The following is a 25,798-nucleotide window of genomic DNA, read 5'->3' as shown; positions in this document are numbered from 1 at the left end:
AAACATGATAGTGGTTTTTTGTTTGTTTGTTTGTTTGTTTTGTTTTTTCTTGGTGGGTTGGCTGTTAAAACACCTCTCAATGAAACTATTTCACATATGTGGCAATGAAATCTCAGAGGTGTTAAGGAGCTCGATCCACTCAGAGCCCCATCTTTTCTTGGCCACCCTTTGGACCCCAGTGGCTTGATGAGGAGTCAGCCCACCACCTATACCTTGTGCTGTTAAAAGGAAAGGAAGAGAAACTCTACCTCTGTTCAGACTCCCATAAAGCTTCAGGGCTCTCCTAACCTAGGCCAAGTTCCTTGGCAACCCCACAGTATCTGTCTCTTTTATGGCCTACTTGGAGGTTACCTGTGCAGAACCATCAGAAAGGATGAGAAGATATTTAAGCCTCATCGATCAGGACAGGTGTATAAACATCAGCTCACTCAGTTACTGCCAGTGGGGGCAGGGGAGAACAAGTATTAGCAAGGATGTGGAGCAACCAGAACCTTGCAAACCTCCTAATACAACTGTGAAATGGTGTGGCTGCTATCATGAACAGCAAGGGGTTCTTTGAAAACCGACAACTAGAATTGTTAAGCGCTAGCAGTTTCATTTCTGGTGAGAGATCCAAAAATAATTGAAGGAACAATGTACTCACACTTGTTAAAAGCATTATACACAATATCAGGAGCCAAAGCGACCCAGTGAGAGATGACAAAGACCATGTGGGCTATCCATAAGATAGACTGTTACACATCTTTTTAAAGGAAAGAAGACCTGTTAGGATAGAGCTATCAGAGTAAATGTAAATATGCCCAGCTGTTTTTGGTTGACTTTGAGCAAAAGGGGTAACTCCACAGAACAGGCTCTTTAGTAAGTAGTGTTGAAGAGAATTGACTGTGCACCAGCAGTGCACTCACTTAGGACACTTACATCACCCCTTACTTAGCATTCTACCCAAAACAGATTAAAATTTAACCCGAGGACCTAAAACTGTAAAACCACTTAAAACAAAAAAGCACGATCACCACAAGATACGAACTGGGCAGCGAGACCCTGCTTTCACAGAAAACAGGCAGCAAAAGCAAACCTAGGCACACAGGATCCCACCAGGCTGAAGGCTTCTGCAGAGCAAAGGTAGTGGCTGGAAGAATGAATGGGCAGCTTGTACTTGTGAGGGAAATATCTGCAAATCCTTTATCAGCCAAGGAGTTCACACTCCGAACACGGGAAATCCACACTCTTCAGAAACAGGAACACAAGAGCACTCAGTGGTGAGGAGTGTTGGCTATCCTTGCAGAGGAATGGAGTTCTGATCCCAGCACCCATACCGGGCAGCTAACAAACAACTTGCCATTCCAGACCCAGGGGATCTAATGCCCTCCTCTGGCCCCCACAGGCAGCTGCACACATATGGCACATGTATACACAGATTTATAAACAGAGAGCGAGATGGCCCGAATGAATAAGTCCCAAAGGAAGGCATGCAAAACTCAGAAAGAAATGGAAAAGGTTTGATCTAGGCATGGTCTCTCAGGCTTGCCATCAGCCCTTAGGAAGAAGCTAAGGCAGGAGGATTGCCACAAGTTCAAGGAGTCTCAGCTGTACAGTTGGTTCAGACAAACTTGGTCTATGAAGTGTGACCCTTTGCCAAAAACTAAACCAAAGACAATCATGAGGAAGAAGTTAAATCCCAGGGTGGGACCTCACACTGTTAGAATGGCTATTGTCAAACACTGTGGAAGGTAACGGGCTGAAGGGACAGAGAAAGGAGAAACATTTGTATGTTGGAAGGAATGTACTGTTGTACAGCCATTTTAGAGGGGAAAAGGTGATTTGAGGAAATTCAAATAGGGTCAGCAAGATAGCCTAGGAGGGGAAGGCACTGACTGACAAGGCTGACAGCTCGACTCTGCCCTAGACTCACAAGGCAGGAGGGGGGTACTGACTCCTGCAGGTTGCCCTGTGACCACCAAATATACCTCACGGTACATATGAGTGTACACACATGTACACACACACTGAATAAGTAAATAGACGAATACATACCAAAAATAAAAAATTCATCACATGATGTAGCAATCTTGCTTCTGATATAAACATGTAATAGGTATCAAAAGCTGTAAAGGTATTTGTGCTCCTACATTTATTACAGAACTATTTACAACCAAGCTCTGAAAACTGACTACCGTAGCACAGCTGAATGGATTTTTAAAATATGCAGTATGTATATACAGTGGAACATCCTTTAGCCTTCAAAAAGACTAAACTTGAAATAACACAAATATGAAGAGCACTTTATTGTATAATGCCCCAGCCATAAAGAGATAAGCATTAAATGACCTCACTCTGTCAACAATCTTAAAAATAGGGAGTCTGAATGGTGGCTCCCAAAGTATGCAGGAGAGGAGGGGCCAGGAAATGAATGCTGGCTGAAGGGAGCTGAGTCCTAGCTAGTGAGAGATGTACACTCTAGTGGTCCACTACACAGCAAGGTGGTTGTCGCGAACAGGAACACACTGAGTATCTTCATGTAGCTGAAAGAGTAGCTTTGAATTGTTCTCACCACAAAGAAGTGATGGAAAATGACAGACATTAATTTGCCTGCTTTGCTCATTCTACAATGAAACACGTGTCAAAAGCCTCATCCTGCAATCCTAAATATGTGCAATTATCACTTTCAATAAAAGTAATTGTATGGGAGGGGAGAGAGTAGGGGAGGGGGTAAGAGTGGGGGAAGTGAACGGATGAGAATAAAGTTCAATGGAATATATACATGAACATACAGCCATGTATATGTTACAGTTGCTGTGATGAAACTGTGTCATACGCTCACCGACAAGACTAGTGTATTTTTAAAAGTAGTAATTGCTTTACTGTTTTAAGGGAAATCCTACCACATGCTACAACACTGATGAACCTCAAGGACATTATGCTAAGACCCAAAAAGTCATTCTCTACAATGGCACTAATTGGAAGTGTCCACAGTGGTCAGACTGACAGAGAAGAAAGTGAAAGGGTAGCTGGCACAGAACACAAGCTGCAGAGTTCGTGTTCAGTGGTGTGCCAGACACGGCTGTACTCCAGTGAAGTTAGTCTTAGCCCTGTTCAACTGCACACTTTAAATGACCCATCGCTGAGCTGGGGAGATGGTTCAGTAAACTGCTTGCCACACAAATGGATGGATCCAGGTTCTATCCCATAACCCATGTAAACAACTAGATAGAGCCTCACATGCCTACAGTCCCAGCACTAGAGATGCAGAGACTGGAGGACCCCTAGAGCAGTGGCCAGTCAGCTCGGCTGGGTTGGTTAGCTCCAGGTTCAGTGAGAGAGCTTATTTCATAAGGTAGAGCGCAATGGAGGAGGGTCTCTAAGCTCCACATGCAGGCATGCACACGCAGAGACACGCACGCTCAACTTTAGTCTCTAGGGGAATTCACACCCCACCCCATACCCCCGCAAGTGTAACTGATTGGATGTGGCAGACACTGTGCACACCATCTGAGGGGCAGTCATTCTTACTGGAGCTACTGAGACAGGAGTCTGATCTCAAGTGATTCCCAACAGCTCTGCAGCTAGGTTTTTTTTTAGAAATGAATGCATATGTTTTATTTATCAATAGGCACCTATGCCTACTGTGTGCAAACCTTTTCTCAGGTCCTGTAAGTTATGTAAGGACCGCAAAATGCTTCTCCTTGTGCCTTTCAGTCCAGTGAAAGAGGTAGTTGATACCTGGAAAGACAGTACTACATATGAATCCCTACTGCGTGTAAATCCTGACTGTGAGTTTCATTCATGACACACTCAGACTCTGAGAGCCTTGGTGGCCACATCAGAGTATCTCTTTCCCCAGAGTCTGGGCTATTAAAGAGCAACATCTACTACCAAGTGGGGCTTGATTGCGTGAATACGCATCCATTTAACTACAGGAAAAGACAAAAAACTAAGGAGGGACCTTGCTCCACATACAGTAAGAAGCAGTGCGTAGAGTCTGGGCTCTGAATGACCATGATCCAGCCACTCAGAGTACACACTGCTCTTGCAGAGGATCCAAGTTCGGTTCCCACCACCCATGTCAGGCAGCTCACAACTGCCCTTAGCTCCAGCTCCAGAAGATCGGATGCCATCTTCTGTTCCCCACAGACACTGCACCCGTGAATACATATCTCCACACAGACATATATGCATAGTTTACAAAAATAAAACAAATCTTTATTTAAAGAATTAAAAAAAAAAAAAAAAAAGGAAAAGAGTAGCCAGGATGAGAAGATAGCTCGGTCAAGAACGTGCTTGCTTAAGAGGCACGAGGACTTGAATTCAGTCTCCAGGGCCCACGTGGAAGCACATGCTTGTAATCCCAGCCATGGAGAGGTAGAGATAGGAAGATCACTGGGGCTCTGCGCTCAGCAACACAGCCTGAGTACACACGAACACACTGATGCAGTCACGCCCACATACATACATATATACATACACGGGCGTGCGTGTACACGCGCGCGCACGCACGCACACACACACACACACACACACAGAGATGCAGTGTCCCGTGTTCTTTCTGGCCTGTACGTCCCTGCCTGTGCCAAGGTAGTGAACTTTAAGATGAATCCTTAGCATTTGCAATCCTTACCCCAGGCGAGATCTCGCAGCAGTAGAGTGAGCTCTAAGCCAGCTTGGTTTCTCTGGCAAATTTCTCCCTCTACTGCCAGAGACTCTAAGAAGCTAGAATGAAGCTCTGAGACCACACACACACACACACACACACACACACACCATCACAGATCACACATCACACAACATCACTCCCAGAAGCGGGACCAAAGCAGCCGGAGACTTTTTGGGAACTAAAGCTCCATTTGCATCTAAATGAAATGGTCTATGGCCAGGCCTGCCTGTTTGACTGTGAATGAAATCAGTTACCCAGTCAGATTTCTAAGTCTGCTTTTGCCAGCTTCTGCCAGAGCTGCCTCAGAGCTTTGTCTGCAGCACAAAATAATCCAGACCTCAGAAGCATCTAATTTGGAAATTATGGGCTGTCTGAGGCTGCTCTCCAGGCCACTAGCTTAATGGTGATCCAGGTCACTTTGCAGGCAGCAGTTCTAACCAGTCATAGGCTCTGTCACCTCTGCCTACTCATTAGAGACAAGGCCAGGAAACTGAACCTCTGGCTCCAAGGGCTGCCCCACAGTGAGTGAGATCTGGAAGGTCAGGCCCCATCATCACTGGGGACTATTACCAAAGACGTGAGCTCAGCAAGGCAGTGTGGAGAGAGCCTAGACATTACAATGATTAATAATGATGATGATGATGATGATGATGATAATAATAATAATAATGACAATTAGCTTAGCTCCCTGAAGACTCCCAGCTAGCTGGTGACACAGACAACACCTGTAATTAGAAAAACAACTATCTGAAGCCACAGATCAGTTGAGTAAGTGGGTCTCATCTGGGCACTTAGCAGGTTCCACACACAAACACACACATCCCTGTTGCAATGAGTTGTCCTTTTATAAATGCAGTCATTTCTTCCTTGTCTCCCTTCTCCTTGGATTTTATGTTCTCTGGCCTATGTGGGTGAGGTGGGATGCCAGGTCTGGACCAACAGAGAGATGTCATCAGGGAAGTGCAGATGAGAGAGGAGTTGTGTCCACCTGCTTCTGTAGGGGGAAGGTCAAACTGCTTCAACAACCCTGGATAGTTTCTGATGGAGAGGTCATAGGGTTCAGCCATGCACTGCTAAGCATCAACCGTGTCCTGCTTCCTCCCAAAGCATCAGCCAAAATTAAAGCCTTAATTTATTTGGAAGGACATGTGCTCATGATATTGGGGAGAAATTGTTGCTGTTAAAAAGTAAGTGCAGTTTATTGTGTTTGGTAAGTTTGAGTGCATGAATTCACACTAGGACGGCCCACTCTCCTTATACATGATACTTGGAGCTGTACTTACACATTTTTATGTTCTGTGTTTTAAACTTGTTCCTTCTTAGACAGTCTCCAAATGGTCCTCAGGGACCTTCCCTAACCTGGGCTGGAACACTGGTGGGGCAAAGGGAAGAAAGAGGTGACTCATATATACTTTGTACTATAGAGAGCAATGGATATGGAAAAGAGTGGGGTGGCGTGTGGTAGAATTTAATGTGACTCAGGTGAGAGGATCAAGTCCAGGTTCAACACCAGTTTTGGTTCTCACCATCAGCGTAGTCTAGAGTGTGGTTGCATACGGTCTCAGACTCCCAATGTCCTCCCCTAAAGAACGAAAATAATAATTCTAATTCTTAATGATGACTACTACAACAGTTAAAAATAGTGTGGATGGAGAAAGTGTCATTCTTTCTTTAATCTTTCCCTCCCCCTTCCTTCCTCCCCCTCCCCCCTCTTCTCTCTCCCTCCCCTTCTTCCCTTCCTCTCCCCCTTCCTCTCTCTCCCTCCCCCTTCTTCCCTCTTCTTCTCCTTCTTCCCTTCCCCTCCCCCCTCTTCCCTCTCCCTCCCCTTCTTCCCTTCCCCTCCCCTTCCTCTCTATCCCTCCCCCTTCTTCCCCCTGCCCCTCCCTCTCTCCCCTCCCCCTTCTTCCCTCTCCCTCCCCTTCTTCCCTTCCTCTCCCCCTTCCTCTCTCTCCCTCCCCCTTCTTCCCCCTTCCTCTCCTTCTTCCCTTCCCCTCCCCTTCTTCCCTCTCCTTCCCCTTCTTCCCTTCCCCTCCCCTTCCTCTCTATCCCTCCCCCTTCTTCCCCCCCCCCCCCCCCCCCTCCCCCCCCCCCCTCTTCCCTCTCCTTCTTCCCTTCCCCTCCCCTTCTTCCCTCTCCTTCCCCTTCTTCCCTTCCCCTCCCCTTCCTCTCTATCCCTCCCCCTTCTTCCCCCTGCCCCTCCCTCTCTCCCCTCCCCCTTCTTCCCTTCCTGTCTCCCCTCCCTTCTCTTTTCTTCCCTCCCTCCTCTTTCCCCCTCCTCTCTCTCTCTCCCTCCTTCCCCCTCCTCATCCCAGTGTGTGTGTGTGTGTGTGTGTGTGTGTGTAATCTATTGTCATTCCTCAGTTGAGATCCACCTTGTTTTTTGACCCAGTCTCTCACCAGAACCTGGAACTCATGAAACCCAATGAGAGACAGAATGCCTGCCTCAATCTCCCCAATACTTAAATATGTCCTTTTCTTTTCTTTTCTTTTCTTTTCTTTTCTTTTCTTTTCTTTTCTTTTCTTTTCTTTTCTTTTTTTTCTTTTCTTTTCTTTTTTCTTTTCTTTTCTTTTTCAGACACGTTCTCACTGTGTAACCTCAGAAAGGCTGCAACTCACTGTGTAAACCAGGCTGGCCTTGAGCTAACAGAGAGATTCAGCTGCCTCTGCCAGGTGCTAAAATTAGAGGGATGTACCACCACTCTGCCTGATATATATTTTAAGTTGTAGATAAACACCCAGAATAATGGGAATAGAATATCTCTGTGGGTAAGAAGTATCTAGCTTTCAAGCTGGCAGTTAGTACTGTCCACACATGAGCAAGGTTTGGGACCCTCTAATGCAGCTCTGGGTGGAAGAACATGGCACACAAGCAACCATTGGGCATAGAATTCTGTTGGCACTGGAAAGGACCTAACCCGGTCTCATCCATCCTTCTAGGCATAAGGAGGCAGGGAAAGGAAGGTTTGATGCACACAGCTTGCCAGTTAGGGTGGAGATGTGAAACTAGAACCAGGAGACTTCAGAGACAGCACAAGCTGGGCACACACAGGCAGAGAGCCTGCAGACGAGCAGCAAAGAGCTTCTGGTCTGGAAGATAAGCAATGGGCCCCACCTCTGCTTGTCATTTTCTCCATTTTTTGTTTGTTTGTTTGTTTCCATTCTGCTAGATTTTCCAGAGACTCTGTCTGGAAACGTGGAGACTGCCATTAGAGACACTATCAAACTGACTATCCAGACAAGCAGCTATTTCTGTCATCATTACAATTCACCTTGGTCACACTGTTCCGGGGGCCAAGGCAGCCAGTGGCTGGCTATTCCTGGACTGAATAAAAGGAGGACAAGGAAAAAAGGCAGCTGGGTATCGGCACTCATCTTTCTACTTCCTGTTCTGCAGAGATGTGCGGCGGTGAGGAGGCTCAGCACGTGCATTTCCACTGCTCTTTCCCCACCATGACAGGCTGTGTATCCCTCTAACCAGGAACCAAAATAAACCCTAGCTCCCTCTAGTTTCTTCACAGCAGCTATTTGATACCAGCAACAAGAAAACTAAGTGACACCAGGGGCTTTCTGGCACCACACAGAACCCGGGTTGTAGCCCTTGAACTGAATGAAATTCCCACTTAAGGAAGATGACCCACATACACACAAATAGCTGCCCTCTAAGAGCCTCCTGGATACAGAAATCCCCTTTGCTGCCCAAGCAACCCTAGTTGTGTTTTTCTGGGCGGACAAATGCTCAGGGTCCCTTCCGCTCCTCACTGCCTCATGGTCCATTGTAGCTGCACTCTGCAGAAAGAGCACATGGGCATTGCTGGCCAACTGCCCTCCTGCCTCTGCCCTTTTCTCCTCTCTCCTCCACCAGAACCATAGCTTTAGTGGCTATGACATTACCATGGAGACCGGGCATGGAGAAATGTAAGAGGGCAGGTAGCTAGCTGCTCAGGGATATAGACAAGATGGGAGCCAGAGAAGCTAGAAGCCATGGGGAATTCGAAGCTTGGGATGCCAGTGTAGGCTGCAAGCCACATCCCAGTTGGAGCCTTTGAGAACTCAAGTCCCAAACACTGGGTTAAAGTAAAGTAGACCCTACATCCACATGATCCACACTACGTCAACATGGCCCACCCTACATCCATGTGGTTCAGCTTATATCCATATGGTCCACCCTACATCCATATGGTCCAGCCTACATCCACATGGCCCATACTACATCCATGCATCCTCTCTTCTACCTTCTCTCACTTGCCACTACGAGGCCATTATCTCTGGACTCAAGTGTCACTCAAGTGCTGACAAAACAATTCTCTCTGGCACCAGTAGTACCCACTATGTTTTTGCACACTGGCTGGTGATGTACATACAGTCAATGCGACTCCCTTCGGCCCGATCATCTCTCTGTGAATCCCTCTCTTTTCTCCTGTTTACATCCCATGCCTTCCCTTTGTCACTCCTGGTGAAGCCAAACTCAATGACAAGAATCCAGACACTCCCTTGTTCCTCCCCCCCCCCAGCCCTGCCACATGAGCAAGCAATAGTAAAATGACTTGTGGAACTAAACACTCCTCACAGGCAGAACAGTGCACAGACACAGGGCCATAGAGAAGTCACAGGTGCCCTTGGCAAACTGCAGCCTGAAGAAAAGCCTGGCTTCATATAATGGACACTGAGATTTATAAGGGCTGAGTTTTGGATCGTAGACAATTGCCCTGGCCTACCAGAGCCTCAGTGTGGTCATCTTTCAAATGAGTGTCTTAGATAAAGCCTAGTACACAGACAGCATTAAATAAATTCTTGTAGAATGGATACTAAAGGAACAGCCTCAAATCTCTGAGTTCTTTGAAACTGTATAAGGAACCCAACATTTGTGCCCAGCCCTTAGGATCACTGAATGCCCTGGACCTCAGGTTCCTATGGGACACTCCTTTCTGAACCCTTCAAGTGATTGTCTACCCATGTTTCTCCAAACTCTCCCACCTTCTTTCTCCACACTAGCCACCATGCCAGCAGGTCACTGAATCCCTTTAAGCCCCAGATCCCAGTTGTACTAATTGCTTTCTCTCTTGTCCCTATTTGCCTTCCAACTTGGGAGGTGAGACTTAGGCATATGGGCAGCTGTTCCCAAACAGGTGACTTGGAGAGTTGTGGTCTTACCCTGGGGGGGGGGTGCAAAAGATACCTATAAGAACCAGGAGCAAGAAAATCAGGACGCTCTCTGTCCTAGGTTGAATGTATCACCCCCAAATCTATGCCACCCCCAGATCCTCAGAATGGGACCTCATTTGGAGATACGGCCTTGGTAAATTCACTTAGCAAAGATGGAATCATGTTGACTTGGATCGGGACCTAAATCAACGTTTAGTATCCCCATAGGAAGAGGCAAAACAAAGACATAGGGAAAACTATGAAGATGGGGTCAGACGCTGGAATGGTGTTCCTGCAAGCCAAGAAATGTTAGCAACCACAAGAAGTTGGAAGGCTCACAGGAAGCAACTCCCCCAGGAGACTTCAGAGGATGAACAGCCCTGCTAATATCTTGACAGTATATTTTTACCTCACCAGAATTGGGAGAGAATTGTCTCTTATCTAAACCTTCCAGTTTGGGGTACTTTATTATGATAGCTATACGAAACTAATAGATCCCTCACATTGACCCAGCCCTACATTTGAGCACATGACCGTGAACTTGGCAGGAGTCTTCCCAGATCCCCCTCTCCTCTGGAGACTTTTTGATGCCTTAGTCCTTTAACTCCCAAGTTACATGTACAACCATCCTGCCCCATGCGTTCCTCAATCTTTAGTGATGTTTGGGATGGAATCCAGGACTTCATGTATGCTAGTCAAGCACCAGGCTACCCATCCCTCACCCGCAGAGCCCGCTGTCTTTGAGAAACTTCATTTGCTCATGCATGTAAACATCTAATGATTTCTTGCATATGTCTGAGTGTGTGCAGAGCATGAAACCTGTCCTCTCCTTACTGCCCAGTTCATAAGATCTGCCTAGAGACATGAGCCATCAGCATATTTGATCTATTACTTTATATGACAGCAACACAGCGTCTAATTAGTTGTGGAATGTTTTTTGTTTGTGTTTTGAGACAAGATCTCATATAACCCAGGATGTCCTTGAGATTGATATGTAGCTGAAGATGACTTTGAACCCCTTATTGTCCTGCCTCTACCTCATATGAGTTGGAATTACAGACATGCACCACTGCATTTGGTGATAGGGATCAAACTCGGGTCCTCATGCATGCTAGGCAGAGACTTCAGCAATCAAGCTACATTCCAATCCTGCCAATGAACTTCTCATGTCACTTGCTATACAGAACACCAACCTGTCCATTGTGTGCTTTTTTTTCTGAGAGAACGGAAACACTGGTGTCTCTACAGTCCTGACACGATGCCACAAATCCGCCCAAATTTCTAAGTGCTAGCCTGGCTCTGCCTAATGTTTCACATCTCTAGATTTCTCAGAAGATAGATGATGCAGCTAAATAGACGACAAATCTGGAAAATAGAAAAACAAAGAGGTTGTTCTTATAGGAGTGTGAAGTATGTTGTCTTTTGCTACAAAGGTTCATGGTGGTACTGGTTTGATAAAATGACCCAAAGGCATACCCAGAGTCAGGGTCAGGTTATGGTCATCTACAAAGCAGTCAAGAGACTCCAGTCCCATTGCTTTCTTCTGTGAGAAGGATGTTTTCATCTACACAAGAAGAATGGCCTACATTCTCAAGGCTCTTTACACCCTTGGCATACTGAGATCTTTCCATACTAAACCATTTTCTGGAGGGATTCCCAGCCTGCCTTAAGTACGTGAAGAATTTCAGAAGCGTAGAGCTTAAGTGGTCTTCTAAGACCATTGATCTCTTAGGATTGAACATGTGCTGTGGGGAAAGACCACTATCCCAGTATGGTCACTTGCATGGGGATGAATGTCTCATCTTGAGTGATAAGAATCCCATTACCACCTTCAAGGGATTTAACTATCAAGTGAGGTGAAGAGGCCAGCCAGTAGACAATTTACAGTGCAGTAGCACGCAATCCTAACTGTATGCTGAGGGACATGTAGGAAGAGACCCTAGGCCAGGCTGGCCAGGCAATGTAGAAAGGAAACCCTGAGAAGGCTTCCTGGAAGAGCTGATGCTTGGGTTCAGTTATAAAGACTGAGCAGAGATCAGCCTTCAAAGTCAATAGAGCAAACATTCAGGTAGAGAGATATCGTGTTGATTGACTAGTTTTGATATACTGGGTGCAGACATGCCATGGACGCAACTGATCTAGTCTCTTTCCCGCTCTTCTAGCCTCCATTTCTCCCATCTCTCATCCCTGTCTTTCTACCAACTCACCACCTCTCTCCTCTGTCTCTCATACTCTGTACATGGGAGAGGAGTCTAGTGAATCCACAAGCTAGTGAGGATGCAGGGATATATGGTAAGACATGACCCAGAGCAGAGGTATGGACCATGACTCAGAGCAAGCCAACCTCTTCCAGCTTTATCCAAGGGCATCACTTCCTCTGTACCCTCTCCAATCCCTGTGCTGTCTCACCACCCCTTTACAAGACCTTTTGAAGACCTTGGTCCTCAAAGGTCTTTACAAAGACCCACCATGGCATCTCCACCCCCTCTGTGTCACAGTTGTCCATGGATACCTGGTCTGCTTCCATGCTTCACAGAAGCCATTGACACCCAGCTTACTGGTTTTCACCCAACTCCAAGTCCTTCCATTGATCTGGGTGTAATTATCTCGAAACCCCTTGATGCTTTAGCTCTGTGACCTTCAGACCTTCCAATTCAGACAGTGTTTCCCACGACTGCACCTTGGGCCCTGGATCATCTGTTCTGTGTTCCTACACTGTGCCCACAACTGCTTCTGCATCCCAGCACCTTCACTCAAAAAGTCTAGCTTGTACCAGTTCCCTGTCCCCACCAGCACCGTCAACCTGTTGATTGTGTTTGCTCCTGTATCCAAAGCCACTTTCAATGATTCAGATTTCCAGCCCCGAACTGAGACACTTTTATCAACATCCTCAACACACTTTGCCTCACTATCCCATAACTATCCTTGGCTTCTCTCTTGCCTTCATCCTCTGTAGCCCACCAATCACCAGGCTCTAGTGCCTTTTCCTAGTTCACTGTCCACTTCCTCCAGGTCACCTGCATCGCCGTCCTATGATTGCAAAACCTTTATGTGCTTCTGCCAGTACACCCCCTGTAATTAGTTCTCCCACATAGGAGCCTCTGCGTTTTTAAATGCAATGCAAATCAATTGAATTATTCTCCTGCGCAAAATCCAATCCTTCAAAGTTATTTTCCATTTCCTTTGGGTAGAAACCTATCTCCATCCTAAGTCCTGGAGTGTCACAGTGTGGTCTCTGGTGATGCCTCTGGCCACACTTTGTACTGTCTCCAATTCAAACTCAACTCTTTATCCACTGTGTTTATAAAATAATCCACGGTCTGTCCTGAGGCTAGCTGCAGAGAGGATGGAAAAAAGGCCTGTGGCAGAAGAGAGTCCAGTTCCTTTGCTGGGTTCCCTTGCTGGGTACACTGTGTTCTTCTAGAAAGGAGTCAAATCCTACTTGTCTCTGCGTCTTGTCTGCAATGATGTCTTTCTAGTCTCCAGAAGAGAAGATAAAATGCAGAGTATACATTAGGAAAGGTTCTGTGGACATCCCCATTTATCCTAGTAACTATAAGAATAATACAAGTAAATGTTTTTAAAACATATATTATATATATATATATAGATATATATATGTATGTATATACATACATACATATGTGTGTGTGAATATGTGCAGTGTGTGTGTGTGTGTGTGTGTGTGTGTGTGTCTGGATGAGTTCATGTGCACCGTATGAATGCTACACAGTTATACAGACACGCCTGAGATGATGTCTGATTTCTGGAAGGGAAGATGCAGGTGGTAGTGAACTGCCCAATGTGAGTGCTGTGAGTCAAACCTGGTTTTCTCTGCAACAGCAGCAAGCACTCTTAACCACGAAGTCATCTCTGTGGGCCTCAGTAAATGCCATTTCAGAGATTGCTGTATGCCGTGTGCCAAGCCAAGCACTTGATATGCATGATCCATTGACAGAGCATAGAACCCCATCAAGGAAGTGCCATCAGCATTTTATGAGAAACCATTTTATGAGAAAATGGAAAATTCCACATTTCAAAAAGGTACAAGTAACTTGAGCAACATCTCACCCGTCATTAGTGACCAATAAAATAAAATAAAATAACAGAAAAAAAACTCTCTACCACTCTGGCTTCCAAGTTCATATTCTGATTTGCTTTAAATACTGACAAATAGCTAGATGTCCTATCCCACTTTATGAGCATCTCTCTGTGTGTACATGTGTATGTATGTATGTATGTATGTATGTATGTATGTATGGTTGACATCAGATATCTTTTTCTAATAATTCTCCAGTTTTGAGTTGACCTCTAGCTGAACCTGAGGCATGCTGTCTCAGCTGGACTGGCTGGATAGCTAGCTCTGGGGCTTTCTGTCTCTGTGTGTCTGTCCAGCTCTGGGATTGTAGATACACGTACCTCAACATGCCTGGCTTTTCACATGCATGCTAGAAAGCCTCACTGAGATTCTTTTGCTTATGGTAAGCAGCTTGCTGTCTGAGCCATCTCCCCAGCCCAATACACCACTTAAAAAAAAAACAAAACATAGATACAAGATTTTACGACTTTGAGAGAGTCTCGGGTTAAATGTACCCTTGCAAACTGAGAACTGGCCTTCCTCGACAGACAGCAAAATTCCAGCTTCAAACATACAGTCCCCAGAGAGCACTGCAAGCAATCCCAAGCACAGGTCCACCCTGCGTGTCCTGAGTCCCCAGACTAACCTGCACTAATACATTTATCTGTCCATGTCTCCTTGCTCCTTGGTTCCTTCATCTTGGCATTAGTGTCTGACTGATGCAGGCATTAACAACCTGGGATCTCTCCTCCCCACAGGCTATGGCAACTATGAAAATTTTTCAGCCAAACAACAGAGCCACAGCAGCTAGCTAGTACTGGTGAAGGATGAAGGAGAAGTGTGAAGCATCCTGATGGTGCACTAACACGGAGAACACTACACACACGGCCAGGTTTTTGTTGAACTTCAATTGTGTAGAGAGGGTGAAGCTGTCAGGAAGAGACACGTTGTTCACTGACCCATCCCTCAACCATTCCACAGTTTAAGTGACTACCAAGTGCTTAGTGTCACTTTCAGCTATATGTTTCCATGGAAGTATGAGACAGATTCTCCACTTCCAAACCCTCATAGTCTAGTGGAGAAAATTAAGAAATTCACAATCAAAATATCAGCATTATAATGGCTGTCTAAGGATCTGGGAGACAGCTCCGTGGGTCACGTGCTTGCTATTCAAGCATAAGAACCTGAGTTCAGATTTTGAGCACGCATATAAAAGCCAGACACGGCAGTTCATATCTGTAACTCCAGTGTTGGAGTGGGTGGGTAAGACAGGTAGAATCCCACCCCACATCCCACCCACCCCCACCCACACCGGGGGCTTGCTCACCAGCCAATACAATGGGAACCGTGAGTTCTAAGTTCATTGTGATACTTCGTCTTAAAAAAAAAAAAAAATAAGTTGAAGAGAAAGAGGAAGACAGGAGATGTTGACCTCTGACCTCCACATGCACACACAGCAGTGTGAGCACTAATACACACATATGCACCCTCATGCATATACCACACACACACACACACACACACACACACACACACACACACAACTTTGGAGAGGCAAGATGCCAATAGAAGACAGGCCTATGAGAGGGCTGGGGGTGTAGCTATGGATTAAGCTCTCATAGTCTCATAGTCAAGTGGGGGGTCTGAGTTCAGCCCCAGCTCTGACAACACAAGCGTATGAGATGTCATAGGGCAGTGACTAGCATCCCAGTTCTGTGACTCTGAGCAAATGTCACTCCACCTCTCTGAGCTGGTTTGCAACAGAGGATGTAACAGCGACCACCTTGGGTTACTGCAAGCAGCCGTCAGGACAGCGAATATGAAAGTGCTTCACAGATGAGAGAGATTATTATTGCTTGATGGGTTCTGAAAATTAAAAGAGGATTCCAAAATGCTGAGTATCACTGCTATTGTTTCACAGGGAATAAGGCAATTATTTTAAATGCTTGAAAGTGAGCACAATGTGGATGGTTCCACTGTCTGGATTGTCTGTCTTTCCCTCGACGTCTGAACAGCTCACTTCCACATCCTTTAACTCTTTCCCCCAAGTATCTTTCTCTCCACAGGGTTCATCCTGGACACGTTATTTAATACAAAAAAACTTATCTCTGGTTCCACACCTCTGCCTTCCCGATCACTGTAGTCCTATTCTGTTCCCTCTGTCCCTGGGTATGTGGCACTCCTGAAACTCAGTAATTTGCTCTTTATATCATTATCCCCTCCCAATATAGTATAAATCCCAGGAAGGCTGAGATTTTCGCTGTGTTCACAGATGGATTTGAAGCCAAAATGAATATCTGGCATGCAGTAGATGTTCAAGAATAATAGTTTGATGACAGAATAAGAAACAGAATTTACGTTGCATAGCTACCATAGCAGAGGATACCCGGAGAATAGAGATGCAGGAAGACAGAACATGGGAACCAGAAGCAGGTCTGAAAATATGATGGTGGAGGGACTCTGGGCCATGGTGTGCAAAACATAAGCTTCCAATATTCGGGATAACACAAGCAGAGAGGCCACTGAGGAGGCTTAAAAGAGGCAGTATCAGCCATTATTATACAGCAGACAGTGAACAGACTCCACGAAATTGCAGAAGACAAGTTGGCATAATCATAGAGAATAATTTCTGAGTTTCTGTTATCTATTGTTGCATAATCAATTGTCCCAGAACTTAGCAACTTAAAACAATAACTACGTTGCCTCATAGATTCTGTGGGTCAGGAATGTAAACCACTCAGATAAGAGGTTCTGGCTTAAAGTCTTTCAAAGGTTCCAGTGACAATGTGGGCTATTGTCAATTGAAAGCTCTTGTCACTTGAAGGCTTATCTGGAGAGCCTTCTAAGACAGTTTACCCAGTGGCTGAAACTTCAGTTCTTTGCCATGTAGACCTTTCCAGAGGGCTCCAAATATGGCTTCATGGCATTTCCTAGCTCTCTCCAGAAAAGCAATCCAAGAGAGAACTGGGTTGAAGCTGTGATCCTTTCGAGATTTGTCTTTAGAAAGCACATTCTGTCCTTTAGGTCTTGTCCTATCAGCACACACGTGTTCCCTGTTCAGTGTAGGAACAGATCATACAAGAACATGGATGCTGGGGGAGGCGTCTAAAGGCCACCTTGGAGGTTGGCTATGCTGGATTGTCACTAAGGACACTGCAGGGATAATTAGAGGGCAGTGTTGGTTTATGGGCATTACCGGTTTCCCCCAGCTCCTTAGAGAACACTGACCACAGATGTATTAGCTTTTATCAAGTCATAGCAGGCCTTTGGCTGTATATATCACTAAAGAGAATTCTGTGTATCAGAGCATGGATCCACCGCAGAGATCCCTGCATCCTTGCCTTGAATGCTAGTTTCTGATTGTCAGTACTTCTCGTCCTAGACCTACTGTAAATGAATCAAAGAGCTGAAGATGCTCAGAATCTAAACCAGGATCAGCCAAGGATGCTAACCTGGGAACAGGATCTGCAACTAATCTTCCAAAAAATCTCTTCCCATCACTAAGAAGCAAGCACATGTTGTCTGCCTGTAGTTATATCACATACAAGAGTCCTTCCTAGGCAAAGACTCATAGAAAGGCCCACAAGGATAAGTCACTTTCTGAATTGGAAAGCATCAGCACCAGAGGCTATTCAATTCCACTCCTTTCTCAGGCAGGGCCGCTCTTCCCGTCAATACATGAATGGCATTTGCTTCTGCTACTAACATCCCCAGAGGATGGAAAGTCTATGGGTTGTTTTGTTTTGTTTTGGAGGGAGGAGTGTTGTTTCATTTTGTTTTATTCTGGCTTGTGTGTGTGTGTGTGTGTGTGTGTGTGTGTGTGTGTGTGTGTGTGTGTGTGCTGGTGTGCATGCCCATGTGTGCAGGTGCAGAGGGCAGAGGGGTAGGGTTAGGGGATGTTAGGGGTCTTGCTTTATCGTGCTCTGCTTTATTCCTTGGAGATGGAGTTTCTTACTGAACATAGGCTGGCGTCCAAACAACCTGACCCACCCTCCTGTTTCTGCCCTCTCCTATACTGATGGCATTTTAAAAGCAATTGACTATGTCTAGCTTTTTACATAAGAGCCAGAATTCAAACTCAGATCCTCCTGCTTAAACAGCAAACACTCACCCACCGAGCATCTCCTGAGCCCTTATTTCTTATCTTAAAATGGCCTTTCTCGGGGTACACATCACACCACAGGTCTCTGCCAATTAGGAAGGACCAACCACAAGGTAGCAGGTGAAGGACTTGGAATGTGATGGGGTAAATGAGGCCATGGAAAGCCATCTCCAGGAAGACGAATGCCTCCTCCTGGCTTGTGTGGGGTGATATGAGAGCTCAGCTGTGCCTAATTCAAAGGGGTGGCAAAGCTATTCAAATCCCTCTCCCTTGGGATGAGTAAGAGTTTCTGACAGGTGCCCGCCAAATAATTTTGGTAAGGATAAATGTAGAATATAAGAAAGAAGCATAAGCTTGGATTCTGTGGAAGTTTAGAAACGTCATTTCAGAGATGTAAAATCAGCTTCTGAATCAGGGGGGAGGTAGTTAGCAGTAACGGCCCCTATCGTGATCACCCAGTGATTACTAAACAGGGGTCTTTCCAGGGCCTCGGGTCTGTTATCTTCAGTCATTAGCACTGGTGTTAGCACTGACATTATCACCACTCATACAAAACAAACAAACAAACAAACAAACAAACAAACCAACCCAAGGTGGTAGAGATTAATCAGTCTGCCTCTGATCACATAGCAAGAAAGTGTCAGAGTTAGAACCATACTCCAAGCCTATGAGGTCACAGGCTTACCTGTTATCCTAGATTGTTTTAAGGGGTTAAATAGGGAGCAAACTGTTGGTACACATTATCCATAAAATATATGGCAAGATTCAACAACAGGCCAGAAACCTTCTAGCTTCTTTCAAGGTAAATATCATTTTTCTATCCATTTAATGGAGTCTCTTGTACTGTTGAATCCTGAGGGAGTTCAAATATATTAGGAGTCATCTTGGCTCCCTTCTTTTGTACCTGTAGAAACTAATTTGTAAATTAGATGTTCCGATCAATGATACTTCGGCCTCTCCTGTTGCTTCCCACCAGAAAACCAAACCAAACCAAACCAAACAAACAAAAACACCAGTTGGTTAGTTCTTCAAGGCAGCTCTCAGGGATTACCCCTCCACTGGTTGGTTCTTGGGTCTGTCCACCCTCTACTGTCTATGTAGTCAAGCAGCTGAGTCTTGAAGACAAATGACTGTTCAATCAGGTGTTTATTATAAGAAAATAACAAACAGACATGAATGTCAACAGGAGTTTGCTTTTCATTCCTTAAAGAGATTGAATGGGAAAGAAGGCCCATCACCAAGCCCCAGCACTGTCCCCACCTTGTCTCTTGGTCCTCCTTCCAAGTTGGAAGACGTGTGCAACTGCTCTGACCTCCATTCTACCCCTGCCTCCCGAACCTAGGATTTCATTGCTCACTGCAGCCAAAGGAGCTCAGATCCAGGGTGAAGCAAAACTTTTCAGGTAGTCCTCAAATTTAAGAATGCCACAGAGTAAGTTCATACACCTTCTACTTTCTTGGTATCATCTGCAAAATTTACAAGCATTTCCCTTATTAAAGAAGACGTATCCAGATTGAAGAGATGGCCCAGTAGTTAAGGGCACTTGCTCTGCAAGCACAAAGACCTGAGTTCATATCTTCAGGGCTCACATAAAACCCAGCCATATCCGTGCATACTTATAATCCCAGCAGTGAGGTTGGAGGAACCAGCCAGTCTAACGGAAAAGGGCAAACCCTAGTTTCAGTGAGAGACACTGTTTTGAGGGAATTAGGCAGATAGCGATAAGGCAGGACACCCACATCCTCCCCCAGCCTCGGTACATGTGTGCAAGAGCACATGAACCAACACACATTCCTCCTTCTCTCTCCCCACCTGCCACACATGAAAGAAATAAAAGAAGACTCTCCCCATCCCCAGTCTTCTCTCTTTCTCATTATTTATGCCTCTTACATAAGCCAGCCAGGCCTAGCATTTAGCCATCACACAGTCTGGCTTTGAATCTCCACCCTGCACCTTAGCTGCATGACCTTGCCTGAGCCACTTCTCTAAGGCTATGTGCCTCTCTCTGCCAAACGGGGATAAGAGGAGCACCCACTTCCAGAGTAGTTAGAGGACGGTGAGTTGAAATGGACAAGTCATGCCAAGCAATGACCACAGTGTCCTACCCACAGCAATGAGTGCTAAATGTTGGCTGCTGTAATGATGGGGCTGGCAATGGGGAGGGAGGGGGCGGGGGAGCAGGCCCAGTTGTCATAAGCAGCCATGCTACAGGAGCTTGTGAGCCAAACTCTGTCTCAGACCAAGGGTTCCCAGGGAACTACTCGTGATGTTGCTGCCTGGGGTAACAGGAAGGAACTGAGGCAATTATACAGTATGCAACAGAAATAATTTCATTTCTAATGCCTTTTCCCTGCTGGGCCACTTAGACCCAAACAATAACAACAAGGCGGAGGTGGGAACAGGGGGGTAGGCACGTTCTAAAGGAGCTCAGTGATGAATAGATGGGGCCCCCAGAGCTCGTTTTTCTCCCAGACATCTACAGCAGAGGGTCCCTGGGGCCACAGCTGCAGTTCTGTGATGATAGGCAGTGCTTTGAGCCACTGGAGACTAAACTCTCTCTCTCTGGGACCAAGCTGACATCATTCAAGGGCTCTGGGGAAGTCAGGGGTCCTCCCTGCTCTTCTTACCTGAGCAGACAGCAGACTTCCCTCTTGGCCCCCTGGGAAAAGAGGAAGTCCTTGCAGGTGACCTAAGATTAGGACAAAACCACCCATGTTGCATAAAGCTACAGTGTACTTTTAACATCAGCCTATTCTGGGAGCCCATGTAAGCAATCCTCCTCTGCTCTTACCTTTACACACACACACACACACACACACACACACACACACACACACACACATACTGCCCCATAGTCTCTGAAACATTCCAATCAAGCTCCGTCTCTCTGAGTTTGGAGCATTGCAACAATATAGTCTCTTCTATCCAAGGGAGTCCCCAGGCCCCAGTGACTCATCTCTGGCTCCTCCCTGTACACTTGAGCCAACAGGAGCCCTGGCTCCTCTGAAGAAGAACATCTCTGTGTCTCCTAGGGAAAGAATGGAGCACTCTCTCCCAGGGGCAGCTTGTCTGCCAAGGGTGTCAATTTAACCCATTGAGTTTACCTCAAGAGACAAAAATGAGGCAACATGTGTTGTCCCAAAGGCAAGTGTCTCACCTTTCTCTGGACTCATCTGCAAACCAAGAGCCTGGGTCTTGGTTTTTCTCTCCCCTTCATCATCACAGGCTAACACTATAATCAAGCTATTTATCAAGCCTATGCATGTAGATAATATGATGGTATGATTCTATTATATTTTTAAATAAGGAAAAAATCTTCAGTTACATGGATGATGGGGGAAAATGAGAGGCAGAGAGTATTACCACTAGACTCCAGCACCCTTAGAGGTACTGAAAAGTACAGCGATAACATCAGTCTACCACCCAGACTTGGCAAATAAACAGTCTTCGCATCCCCAGTCTCTCCATAAATTATGGAAATCTGGAGGTGGGGGTGCACAGGCCCAAAGACAAGCCACAGCATCCTTCCAGGGTCATAAGATGCCTTTTTGTGGATAAAAAGAAGGGAATGTGATACTGGAGTTCAGCTAAGTGACTAAAAACACAGGCGCACAGGAGGGTTTCTGGCGAGAAGTGCAACTAAGCAAAACACCTTCTAGAGTCTGTGGGTTTCATGCATTCCCTGTGTGACCAGAGCACCTGGTAAGATTGAGCTGCCTTGGTCACTAAGTCAAATTCGAGAGTCTAGGAACTGGTCACTTGACACTACTCTTTTGGGGGATAATAGAAGGAAGCTCAGTATTTGGGGACAGTTGCCCTATTTGGAAACAAGGTCATCGAGGATGACCTCCAAGGAGCCCAAAGAATCTTAAGCTCTAAAGTCCTGTTAAAAGTATCTGAGAGAGGGCCAGGTGTGGTGGTGCATGCCTTTAATCCCAGCACTTGGGAGGCAGAGGCAGGTGAATTTCGAGTTCGAGGCTAGCCTGGTCTATAGAGTGAGTTCCAGGACAGCCAGGGCTACACAGAGAAACCCTCTCTCTCGAAAAGAAAGAAAGAAAGAAAGAAAGAAAGAAAGAAAGAAAGAAAGAAAGAAAGAAAGAAAGAAAGAAAGAAAGAAAGAAAGAAAGAAAGGAAGGAAGGAAGAAAGAAAGAAAGAAAGAAAAGAGTACCTGAAAGAAATATGGATGACTGGGCCATATTCTAAGTTTTCTCCAAGACTTAAAATCTTAGGTAACAGTGGAGTAGTTGATATAAAACATGACTCTGAGAGGCTCTACAAAGATGGCTTCGCAAAATCTCAGCTTGGATTCAACACAACCTGTGAAGGTGCCAAAGCACCTCACACTCAAGTTTTGTAGAGAGCATCAGCTGAAAAAACATGAATCTTTGGAAGAGATAGAGTCGGCTCAAGGATGTCTCATTATACATCATACTCATCCCATGTGCTCATGTATGTATGAATGTTTGCAGCACACACACAGAGTCACTGTACATACTTCTTAATTTCATAGTGCAGTTTTCATTAGCAGGGGAGACGGAGACAGCTCTCTCCATGAGAGTCCATGCATCTTTCCCCTTACCCTTGTTTCTCAGAGAACAGTGACATGAGACCCATTTGGCCTCAGCAGATTGATCTCAGGAATATTTAAGGCAATGTTTTTGTTTTTGTTTTTGTTTTTTTTAATGTGACTCCGAGCTCCCTTCTGCCTCCCTTGGTATCAGAGGAGAAGCTGAGCTTCTCTCATGTTGAGGTTCTTCTAAATTATTCTCGAGATTAGGTTTGCGTGTCATAAACAGAAATAATCTGACTTGGAAAGTAGATGACTGATGGCTGATTCATCCCCACAAACCTTCCAGTTTATGGAACAAAGATTCAAAACAGTAGATTTAAGGAGTCACTGCCAAGAAGGAACGAGTGGCTACCAGCCTTGGGAAGCACGGTGTGCTACTAGGCTGAACTAATCTTGTCTTGGCATTTCAAGAGCAGTTGTTGGTAGCAGAAAGGACCATCACTCACAAGAGAGGGTGGGAAAGAGGCACACACTAGGCTGACCTCCAGAGAACAATAGCAGTTACACAAGGCTATCTGCATCCATATTAGTGAGTCTTAGGAAGACCAAAACAAAATTTGTATGAGAAAAACCAAAGTCAGGAGAATTGTGGAAGAGGGGAAATTGGGTTGTACTTTTGGACTGAGGAAAGGGTCTGAATCGGGTGGATGGCTCTTCCATTCCCAGCCCCATAGTTGAAGAATTTAACTTGAATAACGTTAGGAGACAGCTTGATAAGTAAATGAGAGACTTTAATTTGTATCCATTAAAAATGTGCACAGATTCCTTAGAAATTCGAGTTTTCATGAAAGGTATTTTCCCTAAAGCATATTTTATATATATATATATATATATATATATATATATATATATGAATCACCTAGTGAGACATAGCTTTATGGGCGTCAACTTTAGATTCTAATTCAGCATTTTATTTGGAAAAGAGGCAGAAATACGAATTTTTAACCAGCTTCTTGGATGATTCAGATGCAGAGGTTTCTTTGCAATCCCTTTGGGAAATACTGCCAAGGACCTCTACAGCAGATCAGAATCTTCATGTTCTAAGCAAGGAAGGTTGATGGAACTCAGAACATTCTTTAGGAGACCAAAGCTGAGAAATGCTTGATTTTTAGTTCAGTAGTAGAGCACCTCCTTAGTGGATACAAGACCCTGGAATTGGTCCCCAGCTGCACAAACAAGCAAGAAGACCACAGCTGGGAGGTCCCACTTATTTCTGGGTCTAACCCTTCCAAATCTCTTCCCTCTTCCACATTTGACTTCAGAGATTATCAAAGCCCCCAAGAAAACAGATTCGTAGTGCATTTGCAAACACGAAACCACAAAGTCCAAGGCAGGGGGCTGAGACCCAGTAAATCAGCCTCCCGATTCTCTTGAAATCGGTTGCACCCCTGTAGGCTGCTTTCTGCCCACCCTCATCAAACAACAGCACATAGGAAAGATGAAAAGAATGCTTTCTCAAGTAGCCCTAATGAGGCCGGCTGGGTCAGGCATAAACACGGTATTTGCATCTGAAGCGGGGCTTGGGGTAAGGCTGAACATCTAGTTCCCGAAGAGAGAAGCAAGGATTGTCCTCAAAGGTTTGCAGCCTAGTCAGAATCCATAAATCCACACACTGGATTGCACCTCATCCAACCTCAGGAGCCCCAGAAAAGAAGCCAGTGAGGTGCCCAGTGAGGAAAAGATGACTCGCTGAAGCAGTTTCCCTGTGGCTGAGAACAAGGGCCTATCCCCCAGGGAGCTGCAATGCTGTTCCTTGTGTCCATGGCAAAGCCTGTTGTGTAGGTGGCAACCGGCTCTCTTACCTCTGCTCCTCAAGAGGAACCTCACAGGCTGCCCGCCGCAAAAAAAAGGAAAAAGGGAAGCGCTGTTTGACGCTTAGAGAAGCTTCTTCGCATATGGACTTAGTGGGGCTCTTGATCCATTCCAGAGATGGGCAGTCACTTTCCATCACTGCCTCGGACCCCTACTGTCACCTACACTCCCTGGGGAAAATGCGTCTAAAATACCCGGCTTTCTTCCGGACTGGGTGACAGAGCAGCGGACAGAGAACGGGATTCAGCACCAAGGACAGCAGAAAGCCTATGGATGGAAGACCGCTCCCGGAAGCAGCTTCACCATCAACCTTGGCTTTAGCCCTTTCAAAAGTCTCCGGTTGCACCAATAACAGAAAGGTCAAAAACAACCCTTCTTCCTTCTGGTTTGTGAGAAACTCTAGTGCGCGCCTGGGGTTCTAGTCTTGAATACCAGGAGGACACTGCTCTACCCTCTGAAGCCACAGCTACACTCCACTGTTACCCAGGATCAGGACTCCCGCCCAGACAGGAAAGCGCGAAAGACGCGAAGTAAGAAGGACTGGGGATGACCATCCTTCAGGTTTCCGACGCCCGGGGCCCAATCTCCCCGACGGAGACTCAGTGGAAAGGGTGCTCCCGGACAGGCGGCGCTAGAGTGGCTGGACAAACTTCTGTTCCCGGCCGGTCAGCTCTGGACGCTTCGACCGGTGCAGAGGCCACAGGCTGCTTTTCGCTCCACCCAGCCAGTTCTTACCTTCAAGCCATAGGGCGCCCGGGGCCAGAGAAGGCGCCGGCTGCTCGAGGCTTCCAGCTCCCGCCTCATCCACGCACGGCCGCCCCTCCGGCAGCCGTCCGGGGCCGCCGGTCCCCTCTGCGGGTCCCTCGGCTCCCGGCCCCGCCGCGCCGTTCAGATCCCCGGCGGGCAGCCGCTCGGCCGGCTCGGGCCCGCGGGGAGCAGTGGACGGGCCGCGGCGGGGCAGGGCGAGGCGAGGCGGGAGGGCGGGAGCGCAGCGCGGGGACCAGGCGGGGAGGCGGGCAGGCGGCGCTGCGCGCGAGAGGCGACCAGCTCCGGCACTGAGGCTGGACAGCTCCGTGGAGTCAGAGCGCCGCGCTCACAGGAGGAGGGGGCGGGGTCACCCTGGCCACGAGGCGCCCGGGAACCCCGCCCCTGGGACAGGCCCCACCCACCCAGGGCCCCAGAGCTATCTCTGCACTATGGGGCCTGGTGAAGGAACCCAGGAGAGAGCTGAGACACTGCATCCATCTCTGGCTTTGACTAGAGGGTAGCCTGTGCTCTGGACTGCTCGCCGGTGTCCCCCTACATTCATTAAGTAACACCCTGTCCATCAAACCTACTCTGGTCAAGCATTCACAACATTAGCCCATTGATCCCCTCCTTTGAGGAGTCAGGGCCAAGGGCTAGCTGAAGCACTACCAGTGCTACACCAAGTCTTTAAAGAA

General features: G+C 46.5%; 1 protein-coding gene across 1 annotated transcript in view; it reads right to left on the bottom strand.

Moving 5' to 3' along the window:
* The window catches only part of Drd2 (dopamine receptor D2), a 66,718-nt gene extending 41,305 nt beyond the window's left edge, over nucleotides 1–25,413 (bottom strand). The window contains exon 1 of the mRNA XM_021206954.2: nucleotides 25,092–25,413. The gene's annotated coding sequence lies outside the window, so the exon portion shown is untranslated. The remainder of the gene's footprint in view (nucleotides 1–25,091) is intronic.
* Between the last annotated feature and the right edge of the window lie 385 nt (nucleotides 25,414–25,798).

This window comes from Mus pahari, chromosome 10 (genome assembly GCF_900095145.1).
Source record: "Mus pahari chromosome 10, PAHARI_EIJ_v1.1, whole genome shotgun sequence".
NCBI lineage: Eukaryota > Metazoa > Chordata > Mammalia > Rodentia > Muridae > Mus > Mus pahari.
Note: the sequence above shows the minus strand (reverse complement) of the source record. Positions and strands in the feature narration are given on the sequence as shown.